The 13355-nt window shown below is 45.0% G+C and overlaps 1 protein-coding gene and 1 non-coding gene across 4 annotated transcripts in view; both read left to right on the top strand.

Moving 5' to 3' along the window:
• The window catches only part of LOC124776297 (NAD kinase-like), a 518770-nt gene that overhangs the window by 275953 nt on the left and 229462 nt on the right, over positions 1-13355 (top strand). The window lies entirely within an intron of this gene.
• Positions 536-609, top strand: Trnat-ugu. The gene has a single exon. It is a non-coding gene; the product is annotated as a tRNA-Thr (tRNA).

Raw genomic sequence — 13355 nt, 5'->3', positions numbered from 1 at the left:
CGCGCCGCGCTAAAGCAAGGAAACAAGTTCGGCGCAGCGCGGCGCCACCGATGTGGACGTCAAACCTCGCCGCTCTGCGCAATGACCAACGTTCCGCGCTGTTTCGGTACTGTATGTCAAGAGCACTTCTTCGTTCGCGCGCGGCTCGGTTTGGACGGCATTTCTCGTTTTCCATTGTTACTGAAGCGCGCGCTTGCACGCAGGAACACTGCTTGGCGTCTTACGGAATGTAAGTTAGTCATCATTTATTCCAGGGAAAAGCTGCACGGTCATCAACAGTAACTGTTCTTTCGAGCAGACGTTACTGTCTTCGTATATATAGTTAAAGGCTACCCAGCCATTGACCTTCGTCTGTGCGAATGCGCACAGGTTGCCCAAACTCTTACGGGAATCGCCAAAGCGTGCGCGAGTAATGACTGGGTGGGCAAATTTCTATAAGGTACAATACATATGTAGAATTGTGGACAGTTGGGAATGTGAGTCTCACGGGAAGCGTGCAAGGGATAAGTCCCTGCAGTCGCGCTATTCGTCTGTGTCCTCGGTGGCTCAGATGGATAGAGCGTCTGCCATGTAAGCAGGAGATCCCGGGTTCGAGTCCCGGTCGGGGCACACATTTTCAGATGTCCACATCGAGGTGTATCAACAACACCTGTCGGCAGCTGAGGCTGTAAGTTAGTCATCATTTACGGTCCGTATTGTTGTAGATACTAGTAGTTCGCGCGCATACCGCAACGAGCGCGTGCGTCGTGTATCGGCATGCCTCGGGAACAACTGTGCTCAGTTTCAGCTCTGTAGCTAACCTGTACGGTTCTGTTCTGTGCTTTCAAAATGTTTAAGACTATCAACTCGCCCGCCGCGTGTGAGGTTCGCTCATTGCTACGGTTTTTGTCAGCAAGGAACCTGTCTGCTGCAGAAATTCATCGACAGATTTGTGAAGTGTACAGTGACACTGTTATGAGTGAAAACAAAGTGCGTGAGGGGGATAAGAGAATTCAAAGATAGCCGTGACAACGTGCATGATGAGGACCGCTCCGGTCGCCCTTCTTTGATCACAGACGATTTGGTGGCTTCAGTTGAAGGATTCGTGAGAACAGGCGCTCCACAATAGCAGCTCCCTCAAACGAATTTCCTGACGTGTCGAAATCAATGCTTTACAAATTTGTTTCTGAACACCTAAAGTTTAGGAAACTGTGCCCCCGTTGGGTCCCGAAACTCTTAACAGAGGACCACAAAAACGAAAGAGTTGAGTGCGTGATGAAGTTCTTGACTCGTTATCACGAAGAAGGTTACGGCTTCTTGAGTCAGATCGTAACTGGAAACGAAACATGGGTTTCGCATATCACGCCCGAATCGAAGCAACAGAGCATGGAATGGAGACACACACACACTCGCCTGTAAAGGTGAAGGCCAAACAGACTCCGTCCCAGCGCAAAATCATGGCGTCGGTGTTTTGGGATAGGCATGGTGTTTTGGTGGTCGACTTCATGCAATGAGGAACCACTATCAATGCAGAAGCATACTGCCAAACCCTGAGAAAGCTACACAGAGCGATTCAAAACAAAAAATTCGGCATGCTGACAAAGGGACTTGTCCTTCTCCATGACAATGTAAGACTTCACACTGCAGGTCAGACCCGCGATTAATTGGACAGTTTTGGCTGGGGAGTTTTAGACCACCCATCCTATTTGCGCCGAGCGATTACCATCTGTTCCTCCATCTCAAACAACACCTCAGTGCCGGCGCGGTGGTCTAGCGGTTCTAGGCGCTCAGTCCGGAGCCGCGCGACTGCTACGGTCGCAGGTTCGAATCCTGCCTCGGGCATGGATGTGTGTGATGTCCTTAGGTTAGTTAGGTTTAAGTAGTTCTAAGTTCTAGGGGACTGATGACCTCAGCAGTTCAGTCCCATAGTGCTCAGAGCCAACACCTCAGTGGCAACAGTTACAATAATGAGGATGACGTGAAAACGGCAGTGAACTCTTGGTCATCGGAGCAGGCGGCAAGTTTTTATGAAGAGATTATTTTAAAATTGGTTGAGAGGTATGATACGTGTTTGAACAAACTTGGAAACTATGTCGAAAAATAGTGAAGTATGTACTTTCTGAAAATAAATTTACTTTTTTGAAATAATCTTTCGTTGTGTACTTATGTTCAAACGGACCTTACTTAAAAAAAAAACACGCCTCGTATTTGGATTATCACTGTGTATAGATATCAATCGTAACGGTGACAATAGGCTCAGTTGTGTAGGTAAAGCATTCGTTGATAGGACGCTTCGAAAGTGAAGTTTATCCATTAAACCGATTGTAGTCCAACCACTCGCACAGTGCACTGCCAGGTCAGGCTCAAAGGGTGTGTAGAAAGCAAGCTGGTCACAGGCTTGTTCGACTGGCAAGGGAGTGTAAAACGTACGCTGAAAAATCCTACATATCGGCAGAATGTAGGTATAGAACTTCAGAACACTCTTCCAATACAGGTCGGAAAATCTGCTTAGGGAACTATATAAATAGTCTTTCAAGGCACAAATTACGAAAATTCTTCAGTCTCTACGTATCTAATTCCAGAGAACGCGCGCAGACGAAATTAGGCTGACAGTTCCCACAAAGGCTTACAAGTGTTGAATGAAACTGATGCAAACTTTAAAGTACACTCTGCAACACACGTCACCGTGATTAGCAGGGTGTAGAAGCGTAAGTGATTAGCAGGGTGTAGAAGCGTAAGTAGGCACCCAATAATTTGTGATGACCACGCAGCTGTTTCCCCCTTTGACTGGCTACTCCAGCCACAGAAACGTCCGTCATCGTGCAGCGCCCTGGCAAACAGAGCGTGATTTCTCGAAAGTGCTTCAGAGCGACAGCCATCATATTATCGGGCTGTTCCCTTAGATACAAGTCGTAGGTCCAGCAGAAACAGTTTGGCATACATATGAGCACTTTCTGCCCTGGTGCCTATACTTGTAGTCTATTTAGAGGGTCGCAGCTGTGGGTGATAGATGATAATGGGCGCTCTCCATTGTGAATACGCCATTACGCAGTGCGCGGTGCGTGTCGGCAGACGCATTAGCACACAATGCGTGCTTCCCGTCACGAGGCGGCCCGCGCTGTCACTCGGTACCACAAAGTGCTGCGCGGTGTTTCGCTGCCACTGCGCTTTAACGGCAGGTCACACCGGCTGAGCCCTGCTACGCGATTTTTCTCCATCTGTACACCATCATACTGAAAACAGCAGTGAAGGCACGACTGTACTTCCGAGTTTGACTTTCTGCTTCATTTATATGTTTTACCTGGCAAGATAAGGCCTTGCAAGCCCTCTCTTACACCTATCTCCTCAGTGCGTTAAAACTATTAGAAGATCAATATTACAAGAGCTGTGCGTAATAACAACAATAATGGTAATAATAATAATAGAGTAATATTTATATTGTATTGCAGTAATGCCCGTCTCTTGTACAAAAAAAAAATTGTCATGGCGTGTCGATGGTATAAAATTTTGAAATCTTTCGGGTGTAGTATCGCTTCAATGCGTTTCGGAATGCATACAGTCTGCCATATTCTGGGGAAGTAGAATATAGGAGGAGGCACATACCATTTTAGTTTAGTTTACGTTTTCTATATGTCCCGAGAATCATTTTCACTACTCCTCGCTATGAAGTGAAACGTTCTTCAGGTTTACAAATACGATGGATTTCCTCTCTGAAAATATAACTTCGTTTACATAAATAGATTTTTATATTAATCGACAACATATTTTGATAAATTAAATCCAGCCACATATATATAATAACTATTTAGAAATTAATCAATGGGGTGGAAGGAGTTACTTGCCAATCAGAGAACTTTCACTTTGCTTTTAAATCTTTCATTATTATTACTTAATACACAAGGGAGATTGCCAAATATATTTGTGGCTGCATGTTTTGGCGATTGGTGTGGAATAAGGTTAAGTTGTAGGTAGTGGAGGCTATTTTCGATCCCTAGTGTTATGGTTGTGAATACCTCTATTGTATTAACATTAGACCTGATCCTTCACAAGAAATTTGTATTACGAGGTTGTTGTTAGCAGCCGCGCGGGATTAGTAGAGCGGTCTCGGGCGCTGCAGTCATGGACTATGCGGCTGGTCCCGGCGGAGGTTCGAGTCCTCCCTCGGGCGTGTGTGTGTGTGTGTGTGTGTGTGTGTGTGTGTGTGTGTGTGTGTTTTTGTCCTTAGGCTAATTTAGGTTAAGTACTGTGTAAGCTTAGGGACTGATGACCTTAGCAGTTAAGTCCCATAAGATTTCACACACATCTGAACATTTTTGTTGTTGTTAGCAAGCGCAATTTTGTAAACAGTTGCTTACAGGTGTTAAAATGGTTCTGAGCACTATGGGACTTAACATCTGAGGTCATTAGTCCCCTAGAACTTAGAACTACTTAAACCTAACTAACCTAAGGACATCACACACATCCATGCCCGAGGCAGGATTCGAACCTGCGACCGTAGCAGTCGCGCGGTTCCGGACTGAAGCGCGTAGACCCGCATGGGCACCACGGCCGGCGCCTACAGGTAGTTCGAGGATGAGTACCAGATATTGTCCTTACTGCACCGCTTGTGCGATCAATATTTGGCGTCTGTCTGTGGACTTGACCAAAAAACATCAACGGCTCACTACTGTGAAATGATCTGATAAGAAAAACTTCCTTCTTCTTCATTCTGTTGTACGATCATCATGTTTTGCTCATTACGTTTTGGGGATTTTCTGCGCCCGGAAACTGGGTGTTTGTGTTGTCATCATCATTTCATCATCATTCATGAAAGTGGTGAGATTGGACTGAGTAAAGATTGAGAATTTGTACGGGCAGTGATAACGGCGCAGTTGAGCGCCCCACAAACCAAAAATCATCATTTCATTACGTTCCTGTCGACTGGGAGTAATGACATACTAACAAAAAAGTACGGGAGCGCTACAGAAGGAACCAAATCACCATCCGTCCTTTGCTTATCTGGTAAAGAGCCACAAACAATAGTAGCAGATAGGATGGACGAGAAAAAAAAACGAAATAGATAAGGATGTGCGGAAAAACGGTTAGATTTGACAGCGTGGCAGAAACACTGGCTTGCTGTTGGACACAAAGAAGATAAACGGAGAGAGAAGTTTTGCCAATGGGAACAGCCAAAGAAGGGTTTTAGATGACGCAAATTACGGGGCGGTTTGTTCCAGTCTTATGACGGAAATGGATAAAGACCAGATGCACAGGCACTGTCAAGATACTGGACGTATCAGATCTTGCATTACAGTTACGGAATGATGAAGATATTAGATGTACGAGGAGAGACATTACGGAAATCTATGACAAGATGAAGAAAACAAAGTGTGTCAAAATCGCGTGTAGTCACATCCACTCTGAGCGTAGGAAAGATTCACGTGACAAAACAGCAGAGCGCTACAAATACACCTGACACAAAAACTCATGGCTAGTCACTTTTCCTTACGCCCAACACCAAGGAAGATTATTGCTTAGTGACCTGTCGACAACAACGTGATCAGAGATGGAGCAAAGCTCGGATTAGGAAAGTTTGGAGCGCTTCTTCGGAGAAACGTCATGGTGTATGAAGCACATATTTCGTCGCACTGATGAAGGCCATCCTTTTAGCAGATCGGGTGAAGCATTCTTTGTGAAAACATTGTTCGGCTGGTGAGCGTTGGTTGGAGTATTTTAGGCATCAGCAAATCCTGCTGAAAACATTGGCAGAAAATCTCTGTGCAAGCCAGTGACCAGTGCATATTGGAGGGTGCGCAGGACCAGCGTTAGCCACTGCCTGTCCACAGCCATTTGCTTGCAAAATATCGAAAAATGACCACCTGCAAACCTCCTTGCGCGTCCTACCTTATCTTATTGTCTGGCAATCAATAAACTGTATAATAGATTAAATTGATTAGTAAAACTATCTTATTTTAAAAGGCAGTTAAAAAGTGCCTGTTAAGTAATACGTTCTTCACAGTGAAGGGTTACATGGTAACACAGACTAGGAGTTCGGTAAAATGTGTAACACAAATAAATAATAATAATAACGATAATAAAAAAATCTATCATTTCATATAAACATTTTCAAATTACGTTTTTTCTTCTTTTTTTCTTTTGTCGAGAACTTTATTGCCAAAGTATTGTACTAACATATTATGCTCTTTCTGTGTTCTTTATCTCACTCATTATAGACGGACGCTGATTTCTTTTTTTAGGCTAGCGTATGGGAAGCTGTGGCTCACAAAATAGAAACAAAACATCGTCACTATGGTCTTGACATCAGCTGGTACTGTATGTAGGGTCACATAATGAAATATGTGTATATTGTGCAATGACTGGGAGTGAGAAATGAATCAACAGTACAGCACTAGATTTTTAAATATTTAGATAACGTATTCGTAAAGCAGTAGTGTACACTAGGGATAAACCGAATGAGGCAGCATTCTGTTAAACAGACTGGCCTCGTATTCGGGAGGTGGAGCCTTCACTCTTCATCCGGCCACTCTGATTTAGGGTTTCCGTGCTTTCCGTAAATTACTTCAGGAAAACGTCAGGTTCGTTCCTACTTTAAGCCCATGGCCGACTACCTGACCCTTCCTCATCAAACTACTCTTAAATATCTAAATAATTGGATCCACGGATGAATACTACTACTACTGCTACTACTACTACTACCGCCCCCTAAGCGGTGTATAGAATCGAGGCAGAGGAAATTTGTACATTTCCCTCTAATATCGGTTACCTAAATTTAGCAACAAGGTTTCGCGAGACCAAGATCACCTTTCTACCAAACATACGCACTTAACATTCTAACATTCTTATGCAACTTAGTTACTCCGCCGTACGGGGTAAACCGACTTTCACGATACAGGCAGCGCGTCTCTGTAAACTTTTGACGGTAAACGTTTCAGGTCTGTTGCCGGAGTATCTTCAGACAGTGTAATACTCTAGACTACGGTATAACCCAACCAGCGTCCTCTATTCTCTTTGCTTCCCGCATGTGTCACACGTTCCCAGAGGCCTCCCAACACCTCAAGATTGAAGATGCAGACGTTCATTCAGAGTCTTCCATCGCCTTCACCATTTTTGATCTCTCATGGACACTTCGAAAGTTTTCCGAACATCGAAACTTTCATTTCCGACAAGCGTTAGTAAACAGTATCTCCCTCTGTGGTCTGTATGTATCGCGACAATGAAGCAACCTATATTGTTTATATGGAACGACGCATATATCGCTAGTCGGCCAACCGTGGACGACGGTAAGCTTACAGCCACTAAGATTTTTTTAAATCCATATCTTTTAAATGAAAGCATTCTCTATCACGGAAGTCATTCGACAGTTTGGCATCACTTTTCCGTGTCTCATCCCGGACCGAGCGAGGTAGCGCAGTGGTCAGCACACTAGACTCGCATTCGAGAGGATGACGGTTCAATCCTGCGTCCGGCCATCCTGATTTAGGTTTTCCGTGATTTCCTTAAATCGTTTCAGGCAAATGCCGGGATGGTTGCTTTGTAAGGGCACGGCCGATTTCCTTCCCCATCCTTCCCTTACCCGAGCTTGTGTTCCGTCTCTAATTACCTCGTAGTCGACTTGACGTTAAACGCTAATCTCCTCGTCCTCTCATCCCGGATGGCCCAAACTTCTCGATAGGTACTCTTCTGAAGATGTTTTGGGCTCAGGGCACTACTGTTCTTGGTTTGGCGTTTCGACCATATGGAGTCGTTCGTTCTTCGTATGTGACCGATTTCGTTTATCAGAAAAATGATAGGGACTGTGCTAAATATGAAGGCTGCTTGCACAGTGCAGTGTAGTCTCCATTGCCACGTAAACATCGAATAACGGATTGGAAACGCAACTTAACCGGCAGCAGTGACAACATGTATCTTATTTCCCGCTTCCCTTTGCGCCAAAATGTAATGGTATATGTTGAATTATTTTCACTGTGTCCCTGTTATTAGGTGTTCTCAACTGCAGTATGAAAATACGTTGTTAAATAAAGTTTTTGTCTTCTTAGCTAAGCAGGTCAAAAGATGGAATAATTCAGCAAAATATTCGCCCCAAACTATGCTTGGATTTAACAGGTCGCGGAACGCACCACATGAGAATGTTATTTTGATTGTCATTGGTGAAGCTGTATTTAAACTCTAGGTCTAAAACGAGTAAGTGTTGTTCAGATATCGGGGTCAAGGTCCCGACAGCAGATGATAGGCTGAAGCATCTGACCACTGATTGACCCAGTCTGGTTTGTAGTTACCAATTCAGTAACTGGGTCACGGTCTGCTGGAGATATGGCGCGTCATATCTCTTGACTCCCGTGTTAGTATCTATTAATAGTGATCGTTTTTCTATCGCTGCATATACGCTTCACGAGAATATACTGTACCTCGTACCTCAATTTTACGGAGGTTTTCTGTAACGGATCGCTGATACTGTTTCTTTATACAATATTGCGCAGTTTCTTTCGTACGATATTGCAGTGCCTGTGTTATTCTGAATGCATGCATGTGCAAAGGAATTTTGCATCGAAATTCAGGATAACATAGGCACTGCAATGTCTTATTTATCTGCCTACGCCGGGCAAGCGACTTTCAAGTAAAATTTCTCACCTGTACTGGAACATATATATAATGGGTGTACGAGCACAGGTTGTAGACGCGTGGTTGACGACATATGGTAGTTTGGGTCTGTCGTCGAGTCGTGTACGGGTAGCCAAAAGGTGCGGCGACCGCTCGCGATATGCGGGACATCCGGCTTCGAGTTCCGGTGCGCACAGATTTTCATTGTCGTCATTCCACTTTACAACTGACGGTTGCCCATAATCACAACTGCGAATACATCTAATGTGTTTCTTTGATGGTGGAGCCAGCAGCTACAAGATTTATAACATAGAATCTTCCCTGCTTTTCGCGCTGACTTACGGCGCTCTAAGATCACTATCCAGAAATAAAGACGCAGTACCATAATTTCTGTCTTTCACAGCGTCGTTCTAATTTTCGGGTTGCTCAGGCGACGAGCGCCCATTCATCGCAGGTTTAGCAATTATTGTTGTCAGACATCGGTTGTCATATCCTTCCTTTCGCCGCATCTTCGTCTGCGGTAATATGGAAGGGAACGTGCAATGCTCCATCTTTCTGTGAACCGAGTTATTTTGTTCTTGTGTTCTATATTTCTCAACTGTCTCAGCGTGAAAGTTAGGTGTTTCTGAAACGGAAATGGGGTAGCCAGCGCGGCGGCGTTTGACGAGTATCGCAAATCGGACGCAGGCAGCGACGTAACGCGTGGTAGGTTGTTCAAAATGGCTCTAAGCACTATGGGACTTAACATCTGAGGTCATCACTCCCCTAGACGTAGAACTTTTTAATCCTAACTAACCTAATGACATCACACACACCCATGTCCAAGGCAGGATTCGAACCTGCGACAGTAGCAGCAGCGCGGTTCCGGACTGAAGCGCGTAGAACCGGTCGGCCACAGCGGAGCCCATCTGCGACACAATGTAGCGTGACTTGCAAGCGGTGGGCCAAAACTCCGACCCCTCCCTGTCGGTTGTCGGTGGCGACTGAGTGGTCACGGATCACTGTAGCGCCCCATCTCTTTCGAAGTCTCGTGCAACCTACCAAGCCGGCCGCTGTGGCCGAGCGATTCTAGGCGCTTCAGTTCGGAACCGCGCTGCTGCTACGGTCGCAGGTTCGAATCCTGCCTCGGACATGGGTATGTGTGATGTCCTTAGGTTGGTTAGCTTTAAGTAGTTCTAAGTGTGGGGGACTGATGACCTCAGATGTAAAGTCCCATAGTGCTCAAAGCCATTTGAATCAGATGGGCTCCATAAACGGAGTGGAAATTTTAAGCTGTGCCGTGTATGACGCCCGAATGTCGCATATACGCTATGTCTCCGTAAGAGCGCGCAAAAATGTAATGTAACATACGGAATGATCTACTGAACAATTTAAGGTAGGGAACCTGCGGTCGGAAAAGCCAGCTTAAGTAGAGCTTAAGGAAGTAATGTTGTCTACCGCTTTGCGTAGCATTACAGTTTTCCAGCTAACATGCGTACAAGTTTACACGTACTGTACTGTTTATTCACATGTACAAGTACTGGTTCAAATTGCTCTGAGCACTATGGGACTTAACATCTGAGGTCATCAGTCCCCTAGAACTTAGAACTACTTAAATCTAACCAACCTAACGACATCACACGCACCCATGCCCGAGGCAGGATCCGAACTTGCTACCGTAGCGGTCGCGTGGTTCCAGACTGAAGAGCCTAGAACCGCTCGGCCACAACGGCCTGCTGTACAAGTACTCCGCGAACAAAAGTCACCCACGAGTCCGTGCAATGCTTGTGACTGACTTTGCACCAAGGGTCGCATTGTGTCAGTGGTTTGTCCATCAATGGATTGACCGACTATATTCCTCGAAATCATGCTGTTTACTGGCGAGAGCTCATTTGATCATGATGGTATTTTGAACAGCAGGAACAGCCTTGTATGGGATGAGGAAAACCCTCACGCTGCAGTAGAGTCACACGATCGAGCACGTTTTACTGTGAATATCTGGGCCGGCATTGTAGTCGACAATCTCATTGGGCCATATCTTCTACCTGGCCGTTTGAATGGAACACTGCTCTTGAGGTTCGTGCAAAGAGTTCCACTTATATCGTTGGATAACGTACCCTTGGCTGCTCGTGAGAGGATGTGGATACAACATGACGGTACACCGCCTCACTTCAATGTGGATGCCCACAACTATTTCAGTGGTGTAGTTCCTGGTCGCTGGATTCGAAGGGGAGGTCCTATTCCATAGTCTGCGAGGTCACCTGACCTGAATCGCCTTGATTATTTCCTATGGGAATATCTAAAGTCACTTGCGTATGAGACCCCAGTGGGTGCGGAGAGGGAATTAGTTGCCAGAATTGTAGCTGCCTGTGGTGTGATTGCCGCGCAGGATTAGCCGAGCGGTCTCGGGCGCTGCAGTCATGGACTGTGCGGCTGGTCCCGGCGGAGGCTCGAGTCCTCCCTCGGGCATGGATGTGTGTGTTTGTCCTTAGGATAATTTAGGTTAAGTAGTGTGTAAGCTTAGGGACTGATGACCTTAGCAGTTAAATCCCATAAGATTTCACACACATTTGAACATTTTTTGTGGTGTGATTGGAAACACACCAGGGATGTTCACTTGATGCGTCAGAAACTTGTTCGCCGACTTCAAGCTTGCACTGAGGTTGATGACCGTCAGTTTCAGCACTTTTTTTGGATACAGTGCGAATGATAAGTTCATTGTGTCAATGACGGTGTCTGCATTTAACTGTAACTAATGTAAATAAAAAAGTACACAGTAACGTGATTTTATTCTATTTTATTATTTATGCGTATTATCTCCGTAAGCTGCCTTCTTCGCCTCCATGTTCCCTACGTCAAATTATTCAGTGGAGCAGCCTCTACGTCCTATTAAATGTTTGCAAGCTCTTACGGAAACATCCTGTAGAGCGAGTACAGACACTATATCCGAGCAGTCTTACAGCCATCTTTAGTCTGAACACGACTGGGCGTCGCGAATTAACCGACATTGAACGTGGAATGAGTATCGGTGCAAGAGGCGTGAGACAAATTGTATCGGAGATTACGCAAGCATTTGCGTTGCGGAGATCAGTAGTAGATATTATTACAATGTTTCAACACAGCAAACAGCCGCACGGAACGACTACAAGTGTGTGTTGAATGGAGGTCACATCACTTCCGCAGAGCCATTGGGGAGACCCTCTGTGGGTCAAATAACCTCTGATTTGAATGCGCGGCATCAGGAACACATTTACACCAGCACTGTACGGAGACACGCGAGTTACACCATATGCGCTCTAGCTTCCGAGGTCCAAAATCACATCGAACGCTTTCCCATTACATTCGGTTTCCCAGTGTGCGGTTGACATCAGATGTGCTCTCTAGGAGAGGGGAGGGGTCACTGGACTCCACAAGAACCGTTGTGCCCTTGCAACGTTCCTCAAACAATTCTGCCTCAGTTCGGAAGCGGTGGGGAATGCATTGTCTTGCCGTCGCGTTGTCCAATTTGCATTGCGTCCTATCAGTCTAAGTCGAAACAAAACCCCAGGAGTAGAGAACATACCGTTTGAACTACTGATAGCCTTAGGAGAGCCAGCCATGGCAAAACTCTTCCACCTGGTGGGCAAAATGTATGATACAGGCGAAATACTCTGACTTCGAGAAGAATATACTTCCAATCCCAAAGAAAGCAGGTGCTGAGAGGTTTGAAAATTACCGAACCAGCGATTTCATAAGTCTCGGTTGCAAAATACTAACACTAATTCTCTACAGAAGAATGGAAAAACTGGTAGAAGCCGACCTCGGGCAAGATCGATTTGGATTCCGGAGACATGTAGGAACACGCGAGGCAATACTGACCCTACTTCTCATAGCAGATAGGTCAGGGAAAGATAAACCTACGTTTATAGCATTTATAGACTTTTGACAACGTTGACATGAATACTCCCTTTCAAATTCTAAAGGTGTCGTGGTTGAGAAGGGAGAGAGACAGGGTTGTAGCCTATCCCTGATATTATTCATTTTGTATATTGAGCAAACAGTAAAGGAAACAAAAGAAAAATTTGCAGTCGGAATTTAAGTCCACGGACAAGAAAAAGAAATAAAAACTTTGCTGAAATTCTGTCAGAGAGAGCAAAGGACTTGGAAGAACAGTTGAACTGAGTGGGTAGTGTCTTGAAACGACGATATAGATGCACATAAAAAAACAAGGATAATAAAATGTAGTCGAATTAAATCAAGTGATGCTGAGGCAATTAGATTAGGAAATGAGATATTTAAAGTAGTAGATGTGTTTTGTTATTTGAGGAGCAAAATAACTGAGATGGTCGAAGTAGGAACGATATAAAATGTAGACTGGCGATGGCAAGGAAACCGTTTCTGAGGAAGAGAAATTAGTTAACATCGAGTATAGATTTAAGTGTCAGGAAGTTTTTTTCTGAAAGTATTTGTATGGAGTGTAACCACGTAGGGTAGTGAAACATGGACGATAAACAGAGTAGAAAGGAAGAGACTAGAAACTTCTGAATTGTGGTGCTACAGAAAATTGCTGAAGATTAGAAGGGTAAATCACGTACATACTGAGGAGGTACTGAATAGAACTGGGGAGAAGAAAATTTGTGGCCCAACTTGGCTAGAAGAGGGATCGGTTGGTGGGACACGTTCGGAGGCATCAAGGGATCACCTATTTACTATTGGAGGGTAGCGTGGGGGGTAAAAATCGTAGAGGAGGGAGGCCAAGAGATGAATACATTAAGCGGGTTCTGAAGAATATAGGGTGCAGTAGTTATTCGGAGATGAAG

The sequence above is a fragment of the Schistocerca piceifrons genome, chromosome 2 (assembly GCF_021461385.2).
Source record: "Schistocerca piceifrons isolate TAMUIC-IGC-003096 chromosome 2, iqSchPice1.1, whole genome shotgun sequence".
In the NCBI taxonomy this organism is placed as follows: domain Eukaryota; kingdom Metazoa; phylum Arthropoda; class Insecta; order Orthoptera; family Acrididae; genus Schistocerca; species Schistocerca piceifrons.
The sequence above is the reverse complement of the archived record's forward strand: the minus strand, read 5'-3'. Positions and strand labels throughout refer to the sequence as shown.